Source organism: Heptranchias perlo, chromosome 13 (assembly GCF_035084215.1).
Source record: "Heptranchias perlo isolate sHepPer1 chromosome 13, sHepPer1.hap1, whole genome shotgun sequence".
Classification (NCBI taxonomy): domain Eukaryota; kingdom Metazoa; phylum Chordata; class Chondrichthyes; order Hexanchiformes; family Hexanchidae; genus Heptranchias; species Heptranchias perlo.
In genome coordinates this window covers 34898951-34923238 of record NC_090337.1, presented here as the reverse complement: position 1 = coordinate 34923238, position 24288 = coordinate 34898951, and the positions used below count along the sequence as shown (strand labels likewise).

Sequence of the window (24288 nt, the reverse complement as noted above, 5' to 3'; positions counted from 1 at the left end):
CTTGAAGGGAAAAAATTTACAGGGCTATGGGGAAAGAGCAGGGGAGAGAGACGAATTGGGTAGCTCTTTCAAAGAGTCGGCACAGGTATGATGGGCCTAATGGCCTCCTCCTGTACTGTACTACTATGACACAACGAAATGTATCAGTCCAGTAAAGCAACTAGCCCAAAAACACACAGCTGCCAGTGAAACTAATTATTGTGCATGTCCTTTCTCCCAATTCCTAAAACAAAGATTTATAATGCACAATACCAATTTACATCCATTAGAACCTCAAACTGTGCTAAGTAATCTTACCACGATTACTGACTAGTTTCAACTCCATTAATCCAGTCCATCTGAAACCCATTTTGTCTTCTGCTGGTCCTCACTAGCCAGACTGTGCCTTTACTAGAATGTACTGGAAGCAACACAAATGATTCAATACCCACTGATAGAGGGCATTATCATTGCGTATCCCCGATTTTTCTGTCGTTGTCCTCCTCCTCCTCGTCAGCTGTCCTAATATCTCTACCTGGCTTGTGTTAAATTTTGTATGATAACGCTCCTGGGAAGCGCCTTGGGACGTTTTACTACATTAAAGGCACTACACAAATGCAAGTTGTTGTTCAAAAATGGGACCCAAGTGTGACTCAGTAGAATACTGAAATGTTCAATTACCCACTGAGCTTAATGACAGTGCATATTCTACTAAATTGCCAATAATTCCCCCAAGGCTTTTAAGGAAGAGATGTATACTGTTACTGGCATCTCTCTAAACAATATTTAGGGCCAGTGGATAATGCCACAAGACATACTTCCTTCTTTAATCACACCATAGTAGCCCTGAAGTTGTCTGTACTACATTCTCCACATTTCAGGAAACTCTTTCCAACTAATTGTGGCACACTGCAGAACTAGTCAGCCAGAGAGCAAATAAAAACAAATTCCCAAAGTTGCAAGCAGCCCAGAAACAAGTCATAGCACTACACTGGATTACCTTGGAATTCAACCAATATATCACTTTCAGAAATTAGCCTGAACCAGTTTTAAAATGCTAAAGAAATTATACTCACTCTTTCTAGGTCTTCTCCATCTTGGGAAATGTAGAAATAAGGACTAGTTCTAGTAAAACTCAACACAGTTTGAGCCATGGTATTTAAGGAGATGTAAGTTGCGCTGTCATGCTGTGACAATGGCACATGTATATGCAAACATGCTGAGACTGCAGTAACATATCAAAAAGAACTCAACAGGTACATTGCATCCCAAGTGGTCCACTGGTTCCTGAAAGTGGATCATTCAGAACCATTTTAAGTTGGCAGATGCAGGTAATGGGATGCTACAGCAGTCATAGCTTAAGAAAAACATCCTTTATAATTATAGGTTTTTTTTTTTATTTGTTCTTGGAACGTGGGAGATGTTGGCAAGGCTGCACTTACTATCCATCCCTAGTTGCCATGAGAACGTGGCGGTGGGCCTTCTCCTTGAACAGCTGCAGTCCTTGTGGGGAAGGTACTCCCACAATGCTGATAGGTAGGGAAGTCGAGGATTTTAGCCCAGCAACAAAGAAATGGCAGTGTGGCCTGGATTTTCCTGAAAATTAGCGCCATAGTAATGGCGCATCTACAGCATAAGCCAGGAAATTATGGCGTAAGTGACATATTATTTATGTCACACCATAATTTCTCGGGATTTTTAAGACTGAGACCCTCGCTGAAACATTCAATAGCTGCGCCCCATCAAAATCAACAGCGATCGCAATTTTGCTGAATTAATGCTACTTTGATTGCTGCTTTTTTAAAAAAAAAGCGTTCATGGGATGTGGCGTCGCTGGCAAGGTCAGCATTTATTGCCAATCACTAATTGCCCTTGAGAAGGTGGTAGTAAACCGCCTTCTTGAACTGCTGCAGTCTGTGTGGTGAAGGTTCTCCCATAGTGCTGTTAGGTAGGGAGTTCCAGGATTTTGACCCAGCAACAATGAAGGAACAGCAATATATTTCCAAGTCAGGATGGTGTGAGACTTGGAGGGGAATGTGCAGGTGGTGTTGTTCCCATGTGCCTGCTGCCCTTGTCCTTCTAAATGGTAGAGGTTGTGGGTTTGGGAGGTGCTGTCGAAGAACCCTTGGAGAGTTGCTGCAGTGCATCCTGTGGATGGTACACACTGCAGCCATGTTGCGCCGGTGGTGAAGGGAGTAAATGTTTAGGGTGGTGGATGGAGTTCCAATCAAGTGGGCTGCTTTGTCCTGGATGGTGTCGATCATCTTGAGTGTTGTTGAAGCTGCACTCGTCCAGGCAAGTGGAGAGTATTCTATCACACTCCTGACTTGTGCCTTGTAGATGGTGGAAAGACTTGAGGGTCAGGAAGTGAGTCACTCGCCGCAGAATACCCAGCTTCTGACCTGCTCTTGTAGCCACAGTACTTATGTGGCTGGTCCAGTTAAGTTTCTGGTCAATGGTGACCCCCAGGATGTTGATAGTGGGGGATTCGGCGATGGTAATGCCGTTGAATGTCAGGGGGAGGTGGATAGATTCTCTCTTGTTGGAGATGGTCATTGTCTGGTGCAAATGTTACTTCCAGGCTTGGGCTGCTAAGTGGGATGTTGTCCAGGTCTTGCTGCATGCAGGCACGGACTGCTTCATTATCTGAGGGATTGCGAATGGAACTGAACACTGTGCAATCATCAGCGAACATCCCCATTTCTGACCTTATGATGGAGGGAAGGTCATTGATGAAGCAGCTGAAGATGGTTGGGCCTAGGACACTGCCCTGAGGAACTCCTGCAGCAATGTCCTGGGGCTGAGACGATTGGCCTCCAGCAACCACTACCATCTTCCTTTGTGCTAGGTACGACTCCAGCTACGGGAGAGTTTTCCCTCTGATTTACTCGGGCTCCTTGGTGCCACACTCTGTCAAATGCTGCCTTGATGTCAAGGGCAGTCACTCTCACCTCACCTCTGGAATTCAGCTCTTTTGTCCATGTTTGGATCAAGGCTGTAATGAGGTCTTGAGCAGAGTGGTCCTGGCGGAACCCAAATTGAGCATCGGTAAGCAGGTTATTGGTGAGTAAGTGCTACTTGATAGCACTGTCAACGACACCTTCCATCACTTTGCTGATGATTGAGAGTAGACTGATGGGGCGGTAATTGGCCGGATTGGATTTATCCTGCTTTATGTGGACAGGACATACCTGGGCAATTTTCCACATTGTCGGGTCGATGCCAGTGTTGTAGCTGTACTGGAACAGCTTGGCTAGAGGCGCAGCTGGATCTGAAGCACAAGTCTTCAGCACTACAGCCGGGATATTGTCGGGGCCCATAGCCTTTGTTGTATCCAGTGCACTAAGCCGTTTCTTGATATCACGTGGAGTGAATCGAATTGGCTGAAGACTAGCTTCTGTGATGGTGGGCACATCAGGAGGAGGCCGAGATGGATCATCTACTCGGTACTTCTGGCTGAAGATGGTTGCAAACGCTTCAGCCTTGTCTTTTGCACTCACGTGCTGGACTCCGCCATCATTGAGGACGGGGATGTTTATAGAGCCTCCTCCTCCCGTTAGTTGTTTAATTGTCCACCACCATTCATGACTGGATGTGGTCAGACGGCAGAGCTTTGATCTGATCCGTTGGCTGTGGAATCGCTTAGCTCTGTCTATAGCATATTGCGTCTGCTGTTTAGCATGCACGTAGCCCTGTGTTGTAGCTTCACGAGGTTGGCACCTCATTTTTAGGTTCGTCTGGTGCTGCTCCTGGCATGATCTTCTACACTCCTCATTGAGCCAGGGTTGATCCCCTGGCTTGTTGGTAATGGTAGAGTGAGGAATATGCCGGGCCATGAGGTTACAGATTGCGCAAGAATACAAATCTTCTGCTGCTGATGGCCCACAGTGCCTCATGGATGCCCAGTTTTGAGCTGCTAGATCTGTTCTGAATCTATCCCATTTAGCACGTGGTAGTGGTACACAACACGTTGGATGGTGTCCTCAGTGCGAAGACGGGACCTCGTCTCCACGAGGACTGTGCGGTGGTCACTCCTACCAATACTGTCATGGACAGATGCATTTGCGACAGGTAGACTGGTGAGGACGAGGTTAAGGACATTGAAGTCCCCCACCCAGAGTACCTTCTGTGCACTTGCTACCCTCTGCTTCCTCCAAGTGGTGCTCAACATGGAGGAGGACTGATTCATCAGCTGTGGGACGGCGGTAGGTGTTAATCAGCAGGAGGTTTCCTTGCCCATGTTTGACCTGATGCCATGAGATTTCGTGAGGTCCGAAGTCAATGTTGAGGACTCCCAGGGCCACTCCCTCCTGACTGGATATCACTGTACAACCACTTCTGATGCGTCTGTCCTGCCGGTGGGACAGGACATACCCAGGAATGGTGATGGAAGAGTCTGGGACGTTGGCTGAAAGGTATGATTCTGAGAGCATGGCTTGACTAGTCTGTGGAACAGCTCTCCCAATTTTGGCAGAAGTCCCGAGATGTTAGTGAGGAGGACTTTGCAGGGTCGACTGGGCTTGGTTTGCCTTTGTCGTGTCCGGTGCCTAGTGGTCCGTCCGGTTTTATTCTTATTATGACTTTTCGTAGCGAGATTTTACAACTGAGTGGCTTGCTAGGCCATTTCAGAGGTCGATTAAGTACCACATTGCAGTGGGTCTGGAGTCACATATAGGCCAGACCAGGTAAGGACGGCAGGTTTCCTTCCCTAAAGAACATTAGTGAACCAGATGGGTTTTTACAACAATCCGGTAGTTTCATGGCCACCATTACTGATACTAGTTTTTTTAATTCCAGATTTTTATTTAATTAATTGAATTTAAATTCCTCAGCTGCTGTGGCAGGATTTGGACTCATGACTTTGGATTATTAGTCCAGGCCTCTGGATTACTAGTCCAGTAACGTAACCACTATGCTATCGTACCCTGCTGACAGTTATACCATTATAGAATGGCGCGGGACCAATCATGGGACCCTACAGAGAGCATCAATCTAGTTGCAAATAAATCCGTACCTCAGATACGCTGACAAGGACAAGTATGAGGGCCCCTGGTCGCCACCTTCCCTTGGGCTCTTGCTTGTTAAAGGCTTAGCTTTCGGGGCAATTATAAATGTGCAATGGGTGAACATTCATACCCCCCTTATTGTGAGACCAATAACATCAAAGCCATTCATCCATGATGCAACTGTAATTTGACACAGGATGACTGTCAGAAACTCTGAGCATTTTCAGAGTATAAAAAAAATCATCCAAACTGAACAAAAAAGACAACTTAGAATGGGAGGGACTGACTGCAAACAGAGGAACAAAACAAAATCAGCTCAACCCCAATTAGATTTCAAGAAGTATTTGTAAGCTAAGTTTTCAACTGTATAATTCTGACAGTACTACGCTTTATATCTTCTTTGTACTTGCCACTTGGTGTTTTATTTTTTTTTGATTTGCTGCAGTTGCATTATCTGAAGAAAATGAAGTACTGTGTCATTTCATTTTATATACCTTATGCAATAACATTAAAGGATGTAATACCTTTGTAATCACTTTACTTAACCAGATTTAACCACATTTCTTCTACAAGTCATTTCACTTGTACTATAGTAAACTGTTTACTAAAGGTGGATTGCTTCTAACAGAGTCCGATGTATAGATTACTTATTTTGTGATTCCTACTAATTCATGAAATTGATAACTGGAAATGATTAAAAAAGGTACAGTGTAGTGAACAGATATAGGTATTAATTTATATAAAATGAGATTAAATTCATAATGATCTCTCTTAGTTAGAGCTCTACGGTGAGCGTTAAACAATAGCAATAAGCTCATTGAGGTTTCGACAGATGCGTCAAACGTATAAAATGTTACGGAAGAATGTTTCTTAATTAAAACAAAAGGAGAAAACTGTGTTAAAAGTTTATTGTGGAATTTGAGAGGGATATACTTTTCCACTTTGAGTCCTAATACCTTTCCTCTTTTGTCTATATCACAAGTCACTGCACTTTAAAATGCTATTAGACATTTCAGAGCGACTCCACAATGCGCCAAATAAATATCTTTGTTTGTAGTTATAAATTTTATAAATCGACAACCCCATATGATGTTGTTGCTCATCCTTCTCTGTTGTAGAGATCATGGGACTGGAAGGTGCTACTCAAGTAAGCAGGGCAAGTTACTGCAGTATATCCTGTACAGTACATAGAGCATGCTCAATGAGCTGGTGGTGGAGGAAGGGGATATTGAATTCAGTGGCAGGGGCAGCTATCAAGCAGACTACTCTGACTGGATGCAGTTGAGCTTATTTAGTGTTGTTGCAGCTGCACCCAACCAGGTGAGTCATTTCAGCCTTGTAGATGGGGGGGTGGGGGGGAAGAAAGGCATATAGAGGTAAGAAGGTGAGCTACTCGCAGAGCATCCAGCCTTTGCCCTGCTCTTGTAGCCACGGTGTTAATATTCCTGATCCAGTTAAGCTTCTGGTCAACTTAGGATGTTGATGGCGGTGCCAAAGGTTAAACGAAGATGGTTGAAAATGGTCACTGCCTGGAACTTGCGATACAAATGTTACCTGCCGTTTGTCAGCCCAAGCATAGATATTGACAACACCCTGTTGTAGGCTGGCTTCTGAGGTGTTGTGAATCAAGCAGAACACTAGAACTGTCAACCAACAGCCCCACTACTGATTTGATGACAAGAGGGAAGATCACTGATGAAACAGCCGAAGATGATTGGGCCAAGAACACTGCCCTGAGAGTGCGATAACCAGCCTCCAAGCTTTCAGTTTATCATGTATGACTTCAGCCACTGGAGGGAGGGTTTTCCCCACTGACTCCAGTTCTGCCAGAATCCGTGAAGTGTTGCCTTGATGTCAAGGGCAGCCACTCTCACCTCTCCTCTCCTCTGGCATTCAGCTCTTCTACCCATTACTGGATCAAAGCTCTAACTGGATCAGGAGCTAAATGATTTTGGCAGAATCTGAACTGAGCATCGGTGAGTAGATTATTGATGATTAGGTGTTGCTTGATGGCACTATTGATTATTTCTTACATCACTTTGCTGATGATTGGGAGGATGCTGATTGGCCAAATCTAACCTGGCCAATTAGCACCCTGCTTTCTGTGGGCATGACATTTTCCACATGGTCAGGTAGATGTCAGTGTCATATCTGCAACGAATAGCCTAGCTAGTATACAGTGTAGTTGGGATGTTATTAGGGCTCGTAGCCTTTGTGTCCAGTCCCCTCAGCTTCTTCATATAATGAAACTAATTGGCTGCACATTAGCATCTGTTTTGCAGCAGTTGTTTTACAAAAGTCATTAAGAGTCAACCACATATTCTAGGACTGGAGTTACACGTAGACGAGAAGAACATTAGTGAACTTTACCCTTTTATTAAATTCAATTTCACAGCTTGCCATGGTGGCATTTGATCTCTCAACCCCTTGGTCGCTAATCCAGCTCTCGAACTACTCGTGATAGTGGTAAAGATGGGGTGTTTCATACGCTAAAGAAAAAAAACTTACCTTCAGCCTTGAAAGGTAGTGAATAAGAGGGATCCTAAAAAAAGTTACCTGTAAAAAGGGATATAAAAGATATTAAATAATTTTTTAAAAAAGGTTAATCTGGAACATTATTTCAAGTTACCTGTGTCTCCATCTCAGTTTATGAACCAGTAAAAAGCAAATTCTGGATGGTATTGGGGGCACTCCTTAACACAAACAGTGACTACCAGGAATTACCTTCCACGTGGCAAAATCTCAAATCATTCAAGAGGCAGTGGAAGCCATTATTGGCAGGGGAGGAAATCATAGATTTCTTTAGGATGAACTAAATGGGCTGAAAGGTGCAGCTGAGTGAAGCTAATCTTTGTGAACCAGAACTAAGGTTTACCTCCCATGAGGCTTTTAGAACCAAATAAAAATAAGTACTGGATAAGTTAGTTAGTGTTCATAGGCACACACACTTTTCCAGTTAAATAATCTCAAAAAAAAGGCTGACGAAAGGAGACACTTAAATCAAAAGCCTGAAATTTCAAATCATTAAAGTTATAAAATGAAAACTAAAGTTCTAAGACTGCTTACAGACACACAATTAGCCAAATCCTGCAAACTGCTGTGGATCTGGGCTTGAATATTAGAACAAAATGTTACTGCTCTAAACTCAATACCACTGTGCATTAAATATTGATTGAAATTGTTTTGGAATCAATCATCCAGAGAATGTAAAAAACCCTCAAAATTCTGGTGTAAACCACTGCAGGTTGCAAATTACATTCTGGACAAAGGACAACCCACATCACAAGAAGTCAAGTACATATAAACAAAAACTTTATCCCTATCCTTTCCCAGCACTATCTCCCTGATTAAAAAAAAAGGTACAAACTATTAAGTGAAACTTAATAGAATTGGTACACGCAGATCAAGAATTCAATATAACGGTAGCAACGACAAACTGATTTGTCAAAATGAAATTCTTGGATCACATAGGTATTTACATAATCATCTATACAAACTGGCACAAATAGCTCCTTTAATTCAATACTTTCCACAATGTGATACATTTCAAGTAGAGATGACTACAGGAGGGGCAAGACTTTTTCAAAGTCAAGGAGGAGGAAAATAACAACTTGCACCACTTTCACACATCTCCTGATAACAGTATAGTTGAGAATTAACAGAAGCTTGACAGGTTACCTATTTTAACTCAAATGGGAAAAGTTGGAAGTCGGGGGGGCGGAGAATTATACACACATTAAGTGCAAAGCTCCTGTTACAAAAATTAAAAAGGATGTGTGACTGGGCTCCTCTGGTTAAGAGTACTTGGTGTTATCATCTACCTTGGAACCTATCAGCCAGGACCACAGTAAGGGCACAAGTACAAGGGTAAATCTTCTATACAACACAGGCTTTCAAAGTGGGTCCCAGGAAGTCTGAGGGTTCAGACTTCAGTCAGATTGGGGATACTGTATGCCTAGAGAAGTGTCTTGAATTCTGTATTCTATATTTTTCCTGTATTTGTTGATTCTTTAGCATGTTATTTCTGTTTCTGTATACGAACAGAAAGTATTTTCTGAAATGACAGCACTGTTTTCCGTTGAGAAGCCAATATGTGTCTTTATCAAGATAAGAGAATTATTTCCAAATATGAAACTATTTTGTATTCCCACAAGTGGCATGTGGGTGTTTTTCATTAAAAGAAAATTAGGTATTTAGTGTCTAGATTTTTGTTTTTTGCGGACCATTCAATACACGCAGGTGAGATGTTGGTTGGACAGGTGGCCTGCTCCCAGGCACGACCAATGTTGCTCTAAGTTATTGCCAAAAGCAATGAAAACGACTAAGTGATGCTTCAATACATAGCATTCAATCCAATTGCCAGGCAAAACACTAGGTTATCTAGTTTGAATTCATAATTTTTTATGCCTCTGAACATACATTCAAGTAATTTCTTGGAATTAGCAGAATTGGAACCAGCACGAGTGAGCTCTGCTGCTAAGCCAAATGTCATAATATAGAAGTAATCACTGCTAAGCTAATTGTAAACAATTTTACAACACCAAGTTATAGTCCAACAAATTTATTTTAAATTCCACAAGCTTTCGGAGGCTTCCTCCTTCCTCAGGTGAACGGTGTGGAAATGAAATTTTCGAATCCTTCGCATTGAAAATCACAGAACAATGCCTGGTGATTACTGCCCGTTGCCAAGGCAATCACAGTGAGCAGACAGAAAGGTGTCACCTAAAAGGCCACCAAATATACAAACCCCCAAAAAAAGAGAAGGAAGACAGTCAATGACCCGTTATATTAAAAACAGATAACATTTGTTCGCTGGTGGGGTTACGTGTAGCGTGACATGAACCCAAGATCCCGGTTGAGGCCGTCCTCATGGGTGCGGAACTTGGCTATCAATTTCTGCTCGACGATTTTGCGTTGTCGTGTGTCTCGAAGGCCGCCTTGGAGTATGCTTACCCGAAGGTTGGTGGCTGAATGTCCATGACTGCTGAAGTGTTCTCCTGTTTGGCGATTGTTGCGCGGTGTCCGTTCATCCGTTGTCGCAGTGTCTGCATGGTCTCGCCAATGTACCATGCTCTGGGGCATCCTTTCCTGCAACGTATGAGGTAGACAACGTTGGCTGAGTCACAGGGGTATGAACCGTGCACCTGGTGGGTGGTGTCCTCTCGTGTGATGGTGGTATCTGTGTCGATGATCTGGCATGTCTTGCAGAGGTTACCGTGGCAGGGTTGTGTGGTGTCGTGGACGCTGTTCTCCTGAAAGCTAGGTAATTTGCTGCAAACGATGGTTTGTTTGAGGTTGGGTGGCTGTTTAAAGGCGAGTAGTGGAGGTGTGGGGATGGCCATAGCGAGGTGTTCGTCATCATTGATGACATGTTGAAGGCTGCGGAGAACATGGCGTAGTTTCTCCGCTCCGGGGAAGTACTAGACGACGAAGGGTACTCTGTTGGTTGCGTCCCGTGTTAGTCTTCTGAGGAGGTCTACGCGATTTTTCGCTGTGGCCCGTCGGAACTGTCGATCGACACGACACCACACAACCCTGCCACGGTAACCTCTGCAAGACATGCCAGATCATCGACACAGATACCACCATCACACGAGAGGACACCACCCACCAGGTGCACGGTTCATACTCCTGTGACTCGGCCAACGTTGTCTACCTCATACGTTGCAGGAAAGGATGCCCCAGAGCATGGTACATTGGCGAGACCATGCAGACACTGCGACAACGGACACCGCGCAACAATCGCCAAACAGGAGGGTTCTCTCCCTGTCGGGGAACACTTCAGCAGTCATGGACATTCAGCCACCGACCTTCGGGTAAGCATACTCCAAGGCGGCCTTCGAGACACACGACAACGCAAAATCGTCGAGCAGAAATTGATAGCCAAGTTCCGCAGCCATGAGGACGGCCTCAACCGGGATCTTGGGTTCATGTCACACTACACGTAACCCCACCAGCGAACAAATGTTATCTGTTTTTAATATAACGGGTCATTGACTGTCTTCCTTCTCTCTCTCTCTCTCTCTCTCTCTTTTTTTGGGGGGGTTTGTATATTCGGTGGCCTTTTAGGTGACACCTTTCTGTCTGCTCACTGTGATTGCCTTGGCAACGGGCAGTAACCACCAGGCATTGTTCTGTGATTTTCAAATGCGAAGGATTCGAAAATTTCATTTCCACACCGTTCACCTGAGGAAGGAGGAAGCCTCCGAAAGCTTGTGGAATTTAAAATAAATTTGTTGGACTATAACTTGGTGTTGTAAAATTGTTTACAATTGTCAACCCCAGTCCATCACCGGCATCTCCACATCATGCTAAGCTAATGGCAAAGGCTTACTTTGTCTATTTAGTTGGCTGTTAGACCCAAAAATCAGCAATAAACTTAACACCAACATTGTCAAACATTTTGTCAAAACAATGCTTCATTAACCCACTATTGAATTTTACCCATGTACTGGGGAAGCCATCACAGCAATTGCAGCCAAGCCTGAATCAAAAGCACTCAAAACCTCACCTGAATAATACTTGTTTGCATGAATATAAAAGAACAAGATGGTACATATGACTCTCACTGCTGGTGACAAACCACACAATGTACTTCAATTTACACTCAGCTTTCTGCACTTGAGCAATATTTACGATACTAACAGTGCCTGCAATGCAATACTTTAATGAAAAGTTAATACCCAAATTGTTAAATATTTTCAAAATAGGTACTTTTATAATGAGTTTAAAACAATCTAAAAATTGTGGTAAAAGCTCATCAGGATTTCAGAATTGCACTTTATTTCCTAATTTATCAGCAAACAGAAATACTAACCACACTTAAATAAAGCATCTTTCATTTTTACTAAACAATGTCAATATTTTAAGTTTAATTTTTTTTAAAGGTTAGGAAGATGATAGTAAGTCTGAAAACCTTGGAGTCAATCAGCACATAGCAGGATTAGAGTAAGATTATTCCCCCCAGAGCATAAATTACACTTAAAATATATGCCACCTTCCCAAGATAGACAGTCACTACATCTTGATTCAGGGTCTTGTAAGGATACTGTATAACGGTATACAACTGAAGCTTCCATGGGATGCTGAAATAGTGATAGCGAGTATTCTTGTGTCCAATTTGTTTCAAGTACATTTGTTACAATATTGCATAAGCAAATAATTAGCAGTAGAAAGATTACCCTCCATTGCAGAACAGATCCATTTGAAATAATCAGGTATTGGATGCATGAGAAAATGTTCAACATATAAGCAGTAGTTATTCTTTGACCCAAGTGACCAAACTGAAGTCTACCAAAACTAATGGAAACTTTAGGATAACAAAAATCCTGAAATAGTACTTTTTTCGTCACTGCCTCAGTTGCAATTACGAGTGACCCATCCTGCGGGCTGAAATAGCCCTAGCCAAACACATTAACCTTTCACAACCCAACCCATGTTACAGCTAGGTCTGTCAGTTAATCGCAGTTAACTTCTATGATTAATGCGTTAATTTTTTTTTTAAAAGCTCCAATGTTCAATACCTTGTTTTCAAATACCACCTAACCTTCCTCTTGTATTTTCAATATGAAAATATAAAATTATTTCAGTTTACTTGACAATTAATCTTCTGGTACCTCCCCTTGTTGCTACTACTTCCCAACCATCCGACCCCTAGTGGTGAGAAGTGTAGGAACAGGTGATTTTAAAAAAAAGGTGGTGGTCAGTCAGGGAGCAATAGCGCTTGCCACTTGATGTTGGGGCGGGGGGGGGGGAAGGATGTGAGATTCCAGGTCGGGTGGTCAGACAGAAAGAAGTTGGGTTGGGTTGGGTGGGGCAGGGCAGAAAAGCTGGATGTGGCAGAGCAGGATAGAGAGCCATCCTTAAAAAAAGGGAAGGAAGCTAAAAATACAAGTAGAAAGTAGGGCTGTCAAGCAAATGAAAAAAAATTGTGGTTAATGTGGACCAATATTCAACAGAAAGCAATTGAAAGAAAGAAAAAGGTAAACTAAAGCATTATGAAGCAAAGCACTAAAAGTGAAACACTTTAAACTGGGAAGTTTTTTTTTTAAAAACAAGTCTGATGGTTCATTGGATCGAATGATGGTTACTTGTATTTACTGTCAAACTGAGTTCCAGTATCTCAGAAGTACTCGTCACAACAAACTGTTCACTTTGTGAATTTTTCTATATAATTCCATGTCATATCAGTAATAAAATAAACCTGAGATGGATGCAGTAATTATATTAAGTGATTAAAACCCAGATTAACAGATTAAAATTTTTTAATCAAGAGGTTAATCTATTTTTTAAATTGTTTGACAGCCCTAATTATAGCACTAATGTTTATCCAGAAACTTAGGAATTAGTAAAATGATATATGCATTAACACTACAATTAAATGATTTGACAAGTTCTATATCTTTGGGCTGAATTTTAGGTACAAAATATAGTTGCATATCAACTTCTGTAAAAATTGCAAAACTCAACTTGAACATACACATTACAGTTTCACATTGGTCACTTAACACACTCTACAAATGCTAGACAAGTTAAATTCTAATATTGTACATTTAATGCAACAGTGATGTTACAAAACTTTGATAACTATCATAGCCAAAATATATCAAATATTATTGCAAATAAGTAGACCATTAGCACAGCATCTGAGATGCACTCAAGTAATTAACCAATACTGTGTGGTGAGGATCTCAGTATAGTTGGCTGGAGAAACAAACAAATCTGTCCTACCCTTCAGAAGTACGTCAGAATAATATCACTGTTAGAAATGCACACACATCAGTCACTCAGCAAATATTTTTTTTTACATATGAAAAAAATCCAAATTTTGTTTAATTGAAAAAGCACTTAGTCAATATACTCACTTCCATTTTTCAGATTCATTAGGCATTTATATGAATAACCACTGTACTTGCATTGTCAGCATTTCCCAGAGCATTTAGTCCAATTTGATTTCACTTAACTTCCACTCTTCAACCCGCTCTCCACATTTTGAGTTCTTGATCTTTGAGAAATCAAATACTAAATCACATGCAACCAAATATCACTCAAAAGCCTTTATGACACTTGTCCAGAGTAAATGTGCTGCTTTCTTTCCCTGTTCCCCCTGCTAAAAAAAACCTATTTTTTTCTTAGACATAAAATATTGCTAATCTGACACTGTAAAAGAAAGTAGAAACTAGGAGAAAGCTGTAAGAATATAATTGAGGCAAGATAGAAGAGGTGGGACTGACATTTTGGCGCATGTCAGATAAGGACTGATTGCAACTAAGTGTTATGGTATTGCGACAAAAGGATACCTTTATTTTACTATAGGGAGGAAATGAAACAGTATTCCTTCTGAAATTATTATATGATCCCCACCACACAAAGCATCGACATTAGGGAAGAGTTTCATAGACGGATCTAGCAAACTACAAACATGGGTGTGATTTCTTTTTGTTACAGTACTGTATATAAACAGTCTCAATGGTACAACATGGAGAAAAATTAAGCAGCATCTTTGTTATAGGAATGTAGACCAGTAAATTTCAAACTTTAGCATGAGACTACTTCAAATATTGATACATTTCCCACTGCAAATACACACTTACAAAAAAACCCACTTAAATATAACATACTTGCATAGCAAACTGGTTGATAAAATTTCCATTGAAATTTTCTGATTGTGGTCGAAGTTGGAGGATCTTTAGACAATTGCCTTGCCATGAAGATAACATTATTTTATCCAATGGTGCTTGAACACTGGCTTACTCTTCCATCAATGGGTCAACGGTTGAAACAAACTTATTTTCAGATTCTGATGGACTTGTATATTTCCAGCATTTTTTGATTTTATTTCAGATTTCCTGCTTATTTTCCTTTTGTCCAATATCCATTATTGGCTGAACAGAAATTTCTTCCATTTAAATATTGGGAAGACTGAAGCCACCATCTTCAGTCCCTGTCACAAACTCTATTCCCTAGCCACTGACTCCATCCCCCTCCCTGGCCACTGTCTGAGGCTGAACCAGACTCAGCTTCCTATTTGACCCTGAGCTGAGCATCCGACCCGATATCCTCTCCATCACCAATACCGCCTACTTCCACCTCCATAATATCACCCGGCTCCCCCTCTGCCTCAGCCTATCGGCTGCTGAAACCCACATCCATACCTTGGTTACCCCAGACTTGACTATTCCAATGCTCTCCCAGCTGGCCTCCCAACTTCCACCCTCTGTAAACTACAGCTCATCCAAAACTATGCTGCCCGCATCCTAACTTGCACCAAGTCCCGCTCACCCATCACCCGTGCTCGCTGGCCTACATGGGCTCCCAGTCCGGCAATGCCTCGAATTTAAAATTCTCATCCTTGTGTTCAAATCCCTCCATGGCCTCGCTGCTCCCCATCTCTGTAACCTCCTCCAACCCTACATACATGCGCTCCTCCAATTTTGGCCTCTTGCACATTGCCAATTTCCATCTCCCCACCACTGGCGGCTGACCGTACCTTCAGCTGCCTAGGCCCTAAGTTCTGGAAATCCCTTCTAACCTCACCACCTCTCTCTCTCTTCCTTTAGGACGCTCCTTAAAACCTACCTCTTTGACTAAGCTTTTGGTCACCTGATCTAATATGTCTATGTTACTCAATGTCAAACCATATTTGATAACACTCCTGTGAGGCGCCGTGGGAAGTTTTACTACGTTAAAGGTGCTATATAAATGTAAGTTGATATTATTTGCAGCTTAGTCTTCCTGTATTCCATACCATTTAGTGTTTCATGGTATAATTAATATTTTGCTTAAGGTTGTTTTTAAACTAACAACTGGAGTACATAATATAAGCAACAGATTGAATTGTAGTAAAACACTGATTATGTACTGTGCACATATTGCAATGTGATCAAAATAAAATTGAAAGTAAAATCAAATTATTTTTGGATTGCAAAGACTTGTGTCTGATCTGTGTAAAAAAAACCTGTTGGAACAAACAGCTGTGATCAAACTTGTAGCAATCTAAACTATATTGAACATGTTTGTGCAGAACGATGCCAAGTTTTTGTTGTGAAGCATTATGTTCTGTAGATGCATATGGTATGACTTGTTGCAATAAAATAATGCATTAAATAACCACTGTTCGATATTGCAAAATAGTGATTTAGCCCTCATGTTTACATCAGCATTGGTTTATTAAAGCCGGATGTGTTTTGGTTTAATGATGCAGTATATTGGAATAGAAAATGTACTGTTAACAGTTTGTTAATTTATGTGAATACCAACATTGCAGGAGATTGACAGGATTTGTTAATGACTAATATTGCTATTTACCTAATTAATGTACATTTCACATTTGCCTTAGGCTGTTACTTTGTTTCCACCCTCCATCTAGGATGCACATTTCCCCCATCAAGGAGGGGAGAGCAGAGCAGAGCAGGTAACCTTCTCCCAGACCACCACATATGCTGTTCATGACTGAATAGTGGAGGCATACAAGACTCTTTAAAAATCAGAAGTTCTAGAAGAGAGAGCAAGTGCAGAATTGTATCTAAGCTACAGCACCTGTGCCAATTATAGTGCTACTACACGAAAATGTGGTCATTGAGTGGTACAAAACAGGATTTAGCACTGTTGATTTAATACTTTAGCATTCTACATACAGTTTTGCATTCACTGTTTTCTAATGCAGAGGAGAAGGGAAGAGGACAACAAAACACTGATTTTTTTTTGAATTTGTGGGGAATTGTAGACCGATCAATTATAAGTTGGCAACACAAACTTCACTATGATATGCCCAAGCATACTATGCCGTCATTTAAGGTGTAAAATTGATCCTGTTCATCTTACCAAAACAGTTGGGAGTACAGAATGGGATTTTCCATTTTGTACTCATCTGACTTTTTGATTAACGAACAAACTTCACATTTATATAGTGCCTTTTATTTCCTCGGGACACGACAAAGCATTTCAAAGCCAATTAATTGCTTTTAAAGTGTAGTCACTCATGTTTTGCAGGCAAATGTGGTAGCCAAATTGCATACAGCAAGGTTCCACAAACAGCAAATGAGATAAACAACCAGCTAATTTGTTTTTGAGGTGTTGGCTGAGTGATGAATGTTGGACAGGACATCAATAAGACTCCCTGCTCTTCCTCAAATAGCGTCACAGGATTTTTAAGGTCCTCTTAACTGTTTTAACATCTCATCCAAAACAAGGTATCGCTAACAATGCAGCATGTCCTTAGTATTGCAGCGTTAGCCTAGATTATGTGCTCAAATCCTGAAGTGGGGCATGAACCTGCAACCTTCCCAAAGTGCAACGACTGAGCCAAACCAACACTTCAATATTGGTAGGAGTAATTTCACCCAAGTACTTCAACTCATGTGCTCAACTCTTCTGAGAACGGCTCATCACCCCCATTATGCATGAAGATCGTAACCATCACAAATGCTAAGCCTAAAAGCACATTGGAAAAGGCCTTACAACTCAGGCAAGCTCTGGAACCCTCTATCCCTCAATTATAAAGTTTGCAACCCCATACCTGTGGTGCACTTACAACTAAATTATTCTACCATAAAAGCATCCTGGAGTAAGACTATGATGGACAAATCGCTTCAGTTATCTCAAGGTTTCTTATTCCAGTATTAAACTGGAATAATTAATTACCAACATGTTGCAAAAGTGCAGTGCTATACAGGCCCACAAGAATTTACATGGCATAATTTTTGATCCAAGATTGCAGGAATTTTGTAGTACTTTCTTAACTAACTGCATCGCTTTTTAAAGAATGTGATCTTATGATAAACTTTTGTATTTGCAACATGTTTAACAACTTTAAATTTAGCCTATAAAAAAGGTAGAAAAAACATTTGTTCTTATGTTCTATTTGTTCCCCTTCTGTTCATCCACTCGAAAGGCCTCATGCTGGAGCATAATAAAGTATGTAACTACATGAAGTGTTGCTACATTTGATTTGCTTTAAGTTCTGCTTACAGTAGACAAAAGTCCAAATGTTAGCAAAATGCTACAGCTTGTAGTACTTCTACACCATGTTTGTTGCATTGGATGACAGGTTGAATGGTCAACAATCAACTCCGCTCTGAACCATAATTTAGCAAAACTGGTGAAACTACATGGCTGTAACAAGTAAAGGTTTTCACAATATACTCAACCTTATTCATACATATCATTAACACTGCATCTAAAAGTTTACACTTTGTAATTAAATCATAATGACCTGTTATTAGAGGACATGAATCCATTGCATTTCCATTCTTGTACATTTTTTAAAATGAAATTAACAAAAGCAAAATATCTTTGTTGTAATGACTATGACATATTATCCACTTAATCCCACTAATTCTCCCTTTCCTCTGCCCTGGTTTGTGCTGTTCCCAGGCACCAGCAGCCCTGCCAAGACCTCATCCAAGTGGCCAATCTTCAAGAGTCTAGATACTACCAGTAGGCTATTTGACCATAGAGGACGGCATCACAATCAAACCCAACGCAGTCCTCACCCAATGTACATATACGTACACACACACTTTCAAGTAGAAGTGACGGGATATCAAGAGCAGAGACTCTGGCTAAGTTTCCCCTCTCTAGCCTGGGTTGAGGCCAACTGTAACAACCCAGCTGCTGCCCGAACGGAGATCAGCTAACACACACAGACAAGGGAATGAACCAGAGACCGTCCAAATTAGAGTAGCTCAATTACATATTGCCTTTAGCAGCTGAACCTTTTGGGAAAGCATCCATTTCGGATATTTATCTATTACAGGGTGGACTAATGTAAAATAAACTATCATTTCATATTTAAATATTTTGCATGGGCAGCAAAAAAAGCTTATTGCAAAATATTTGAAATGTATTAAATCCAATTCTACAAAAATGCTTTACAGCACACACCACCTGTGTTGTTCCCATACAAGCCCTGTTTTACTGCACATTTACAAGATGCCTTAAGACTTGTAAAAGATGAGTCTGAGCCCATATGTACAAAGCCAAACATTACAACTTTTTTGTTGAAAATTTATTTTCAAATCATCCACATCATTATCTTAAATATTCTTTCTACAATATTTCTCAGTGGATTTTAACTATCATGTCCAATGATTTAAATTAAGAAAATTCAAAAACAATGGATGGAATATATAACACAGACTGTTGTTACATTACAAGACAGTAACACAGGAAAATTAGATGACCAAGCATTTATCAACTTTGTCTGAGATGCACTACATTCTTGAAACATAAAAATATATACAGATGGAGTTTAGGAGTCAATTTTTTTCAGGGGGAAGTGCAGAGTATTACAACAGGTCCATGCAATTGATTCTAGGACATACATTTGTCTCCTGTTTCAGCAAGTTAAATAAGTCCCACTTATAACCTAACAGTTTGTTAGCAATAGCCTGCCCTGTATATGAAACTTCAGCACAGCGACACATTTTCAAATCCCAGAAACCACTATTTTTCTAAGTACATTCTAAACATTTAGGTGTACTCGAGGCAGTAATACCTCAAGAGGATCTGGTTTGCATTTAATAATAAATTCATTAAGTTTTGTTCTTGCAGTTGAACAAATGTCAACCCCACAATACATTTCATATCTTCGATACATTTTAAGACTGTGGGATATAACATATATGCACAGACAATGCTATTCCTCTAAAACAGTACCACTGCAATCAGAATGACAAGTACTTCAGGTCAAATCATGAGACTTACTAGTTGAAAACAAGCAACCTTCAACTACTCCAGTGTAGCTATTATAATGAAAATATGCTGGAGCATTTCAAGGACATACATATTTGGATTCAGATGGCAATAAACGAATCCAAGTTTCACTCTAGCAGTTATTAATCATCTGAACCCCAACAATATGGTACATACAACCTTATTCCACAGTATTGCTTAGTTTCATTGCAGGTTACAGATAATTAGTGTATATGATCGATAATAGAATAACTAGTAATTGCCTATAAGGCAGATCCTGTATTAACTAGGTGTATATGGATATATATATATAAACTTCGATTCAAACTTTTTTTTAAAATAGTAACTAAATAGGAGAAAGGAAGACAATGTCTTGAAAAACTTTTGCTATTTGCAGAAAAATGACATAAGTATTGGGTTATCCGAGATTAGGGAATTCAGATGTGCTATTACATTGTTTTACCTCTATTGCACACATTTTTGCATTTACCTACAATGGTTAAAACTTTATGTTCGATATTCTAGACTCCAATTGCCTTTTGTCTGTCTGGCTGTGTTGCTTAATTTACTCGATTTTTCCTCCTAAGAGTGTTACACTTTATATTTAATTACGCTAATTTTACAATTGCAGTTTTAAATATGCTGGAAACATCCGGACCGACATGTTGAGCTTTATAACGATTTTATTTAATTCTTCCCTCCCACAACTGAACACCCATTAAACAAATGGCGATGCGCGACAGTACCCGGGGCCCGTTAAACGGATCGAGAGCCGCGGCGGGTACCTGAGAAGTGGCAGCCGCGACTCCGGCCCCTCCACACTCGCCCTTGTCGTCGGGATTTCCTGTCGCTCTTTCCCGAGATGCTCGTCAGTCTCCACGCATGGCCTCGGCCTTTCGCTGTTGCACGTTTTCAGTCACCGACTCAGCAGCAGCAGTAGCGGTCTCGGTGCCTATGCCGGGAGGTACAGCCAGCCGATGCCCACTCTCCCTCCGTGCCAGGTACTCAGTCCGTCCGTCGCTCGCACACTCACTCACTCAGCGCGGCACCGCCGCTCTCATCTCGATTCTCAGCTCTCCTCTGCCGACCACACCCAGAATCCGGGCCCTTAGCAACAGCAGCCTGGGGAAGGGTGGGGAGGGGGGTGTCAGGGCACCCCGCGCTCACAAGTCAGCTACAGCCTCATGTAAAAAGCCACGCCGCACTCTGCTGCATTAATTAATTAACATATACAAAAAAATCCCGCCTCTCCTGTTCACAAATTCTTCTAAATCTTTCCAAATTCCGTAATTCGTAACCGCGTCACTCCCCCCCGACAGAAAGTGACCCGACCCTAAAGCAATCCTGCTTCAATAACAGATTGAAGGCGGAACAGGCAGATTCATAAAAAAATAATCAGCCATTAAAAGACAAAATAAGATTGGTAATGTAAGTGTCTAAAATGTATTACAATATATTTGTGTACTTTTTATTGTACCTAAGCATTAGAATGCAATCCCCGCCTTACAGTGGTATAGTCTATCATACGGAGGGTTTGACTATCAGCAGAAAATGGAAAGGAGCTGTGATTTAAAACAATAAGAGCATCCTCGGTCTCTTAAATCAGCGAGATTAAGGCTCGATATTATACTTTACACGTTAACTTTTTTTTTTGTTTGAAACTGCTTTTACTGTTAAACAGATGGATTCCCTTGGACATTGGAGCTCACAGCTGATTGGCAGTTGCCATGGGGATTGAGGCATTGACGTACAGAGTGGCGGGGTCTGCAGTGTTCCGACTTGTTTAACCCCCAAAGACATCGGGATCGTTTCGGCACCAGAAATACTTATCACAGCATACAGCACGCCACAACACTACCCATTCGCTTAAAGAAAACATTTGTTCAGACTGATACATTCCTCACACACTTCTACAATCACTACGTGTATAAGCTCAGAGGAGGTATCTTCGTCAAATCTTTGCAAGCAGCCACTTTAAAGCTCCATGAAGTCAACGGAACGGTTGAAGTATACCTGACCATACCGATAATTACATCCGTGGTGCATCAATATACCTTAACATGATAGCAAGATTTTCTTTCATTCGCCGTTGACGTTATTTACATCTGTCGGACTGTAATGCATATATATATGTATATATACACATTATTCAAACAGTAGAGATGAAAAAAGTGCGAATGTTGGAAATCTGAAATAAAAACAATTCTGGAAATACACAGCAAGTCAGACAGGATCCGAGAAGAGAAAAAATGTGAATATTTCAGGCAGAACTCAAAGATGCTGACAGGCTAGCTGTATATTTCTAGCATATTGACATAACATTTCTATATTGTCATAACATCAATGTATGTCGAAGTATTAACATTAAATAAAACCCCTTGGCAGAGGGTGCCTAATTTGTTAATACATTGATATATGTGATGTTTCCAATAATATGTTCTTTATATTAGTAAAATACCAGTTGGGGTTCCGTGCAGCCAAGTCTGTCGTTGTCAGGTTTGTCAAATTCCATCAAGCTTGCAGTAATACGGGCCGCTGTCGTTCTCGATATATGTATAATTCCTTGGGACATTGAAAAACGGTCTTGTACTGCAGATTGTATTGTATTTGGAATTCTAATAAAGGGTCCCTCCTAAAACATAAACAATCTTTGTCAGCTACTAACTGACCTTCTATGTATTACTACAATTTTCCGTTTTTATTTCAGAGTTCTAGGAATCGCGTTTTTCTTTGTATTTCTTATACCGGAGATTCCATCTGTTTATTGATAGGTAGTTCTACTGTCCTGACCTAAACTCATAAACCCTATGACAATTGTTATCAATTGCTGCCTGAAGTGAGTACATTATTCCCATTTTCCAATCTATTTTGAAAAGATGTTCCTGTAATAAATCAAATAGCACTACAGATCTGCGACTGTGAAACAATGACAAACTAGTCTGTATTTCGCGATACATCATTTTTCCAGAGTCTGCTTTTTAATTTTGGCTGAGTTAAAAGTCATATTGGGAAAATCGTTTTAAGGCAGATTAGAAAGCGGGAATACTGCATTCCTATTGAGCAATTTGATTGTTATTGTACAACCACTCCACCATTAAGCATTGAGTAACCTCCAGGAAACGATTATTTTTCAATGCACCAATATGCAGGTCACCACATTTTGTAGTCAGGGTAGCGCAGTAAGTACACAGTTTTTTATATTAATATCTGGAGTGAAATTCTGTTGTTGTGTGTGTCAGGACACATGTGCTTCATAGAGCAAATTTGTTCACTAATGTATATGGGCTTTCCATTATAGAACATATTTTCTAGCCTAATTCAGTACATATATGTACATCTACTAATCTGGTGCACTGTGTTAAATGCTATAGAAATTAGATTCCACGAGAAAGGTTCAGATAGAAATGTTGGTCCATTTTATCTCATCCGACCAGACTACTAACTTTACCTTCTCCCCATCACAGTATCTAGCTGCTTCTTAAATAAGTCCAGGCCTGGCCTTAAACACCCTTCCTAACAATACCTTCTAGCTGTTCATCACCTTCAATGTAAAGAAATATTTCCTGAAGCTTACCCTAAACTTACCCTTAATAAGCCTTAACCAACTTGTTCTGCTCGTCTGACATATCAATTATTTCAGGTTACTTTAACTTGTTAAGTTTCTTATATACCTTTTTAAGGTCCCTCTGAGATGTGTCTTTTTGGCTCAAGAACTCCAGCTTATTGAGTTAGTCCTTACAGCTCTTCCTCTGACACCAACAGTTGTTTCTCTTCTCTGCACTAACTCTAGAACTGGGTGGTCCATTAATGTTGCAGCATTTGTATGATGTGTTCAAGGTGCAGTCCAGCCAGCAAACTGAACAGCTTCAGCAAATCCTTTGTGGGCTTGACCTGATATGACAATATAACATAGCATTCTATTAGTTTGGTTTAATGCAGCCTCACATGGCACCAGTGACAACTTGCACTTATATAGCACTTTACATAGAATTACATAGAATGTACAGCACAGAAACAGGACATTCAGCCCAACGAGTTCATGCCAGTGTTTATGCTCCACACGAGCCTCCTTCCACCCTTCTTCATCTAACCCCATCAATATATCCCTCTATTCCTTTCTCCCTCGTGTGTTTATCTAGCTTCCCCTTAAATGCATCTACGCTAGTCACCTCAACTACTCCTTATGGTAGCGAGTTCCACATTCCAACCACTCTCTGGATAAAGAAGTTTCTCCTGAATTCCCTATTGGATTTATTAGTGACTGTCTTATATTTAAGGCCCCAAGTTCTGGTCGCCCCCATAAATGGAAACATCGACTCTACGTCTGCCCTATCAAACCTTTTCATAATCTTAAAGACCTCTATCAGGTCACCCCTCAGTCTTCTCTTTTCCAGAGAAAAGAGACCCAGCCTGTTCAATCCTTCCTGATAGGTATAACCTCCCAGTTCTGGTATCATCCTAGTAAATCTTTCTTGCATCTTCTCCAACGCCTCTATATCCTTTTTATAATGTGGAGAACAGAACTGTTCACAGTGCTCCAAGAGTGGGCTAATCAAGGTTCTATACAAGTTTAACAAAACTTCCCTGCTTTTCAATTCTATCCCTCTAG

At 40.8% G+C, this 24288-nt stretch overlaps 1 protein-coding gene across 1 annotated transcript in view; it reads right to left on the bottom strand.

The window, feature by feature from the left end:
* The window catches only part of LOC137331490 (guanine nucleotide-binding protein subunit beta-4), a 56518-nt gene extending 35551 nt beyond the window's left edge, over window positions 1-20967 (bottom strand). Inside the window, exon 1 of the mRNA XM_067995311.1 lies at window positions 20465-20967. The gene's annotated coding sequence lies outside the window, so the exon portion shown is untranslated. The remainder of the gene's footprint in view (window positions 1-20464) is intronic.
* Between the last annotated feature and the right edge of the window lie 3321 nt (window positions 20968-24288).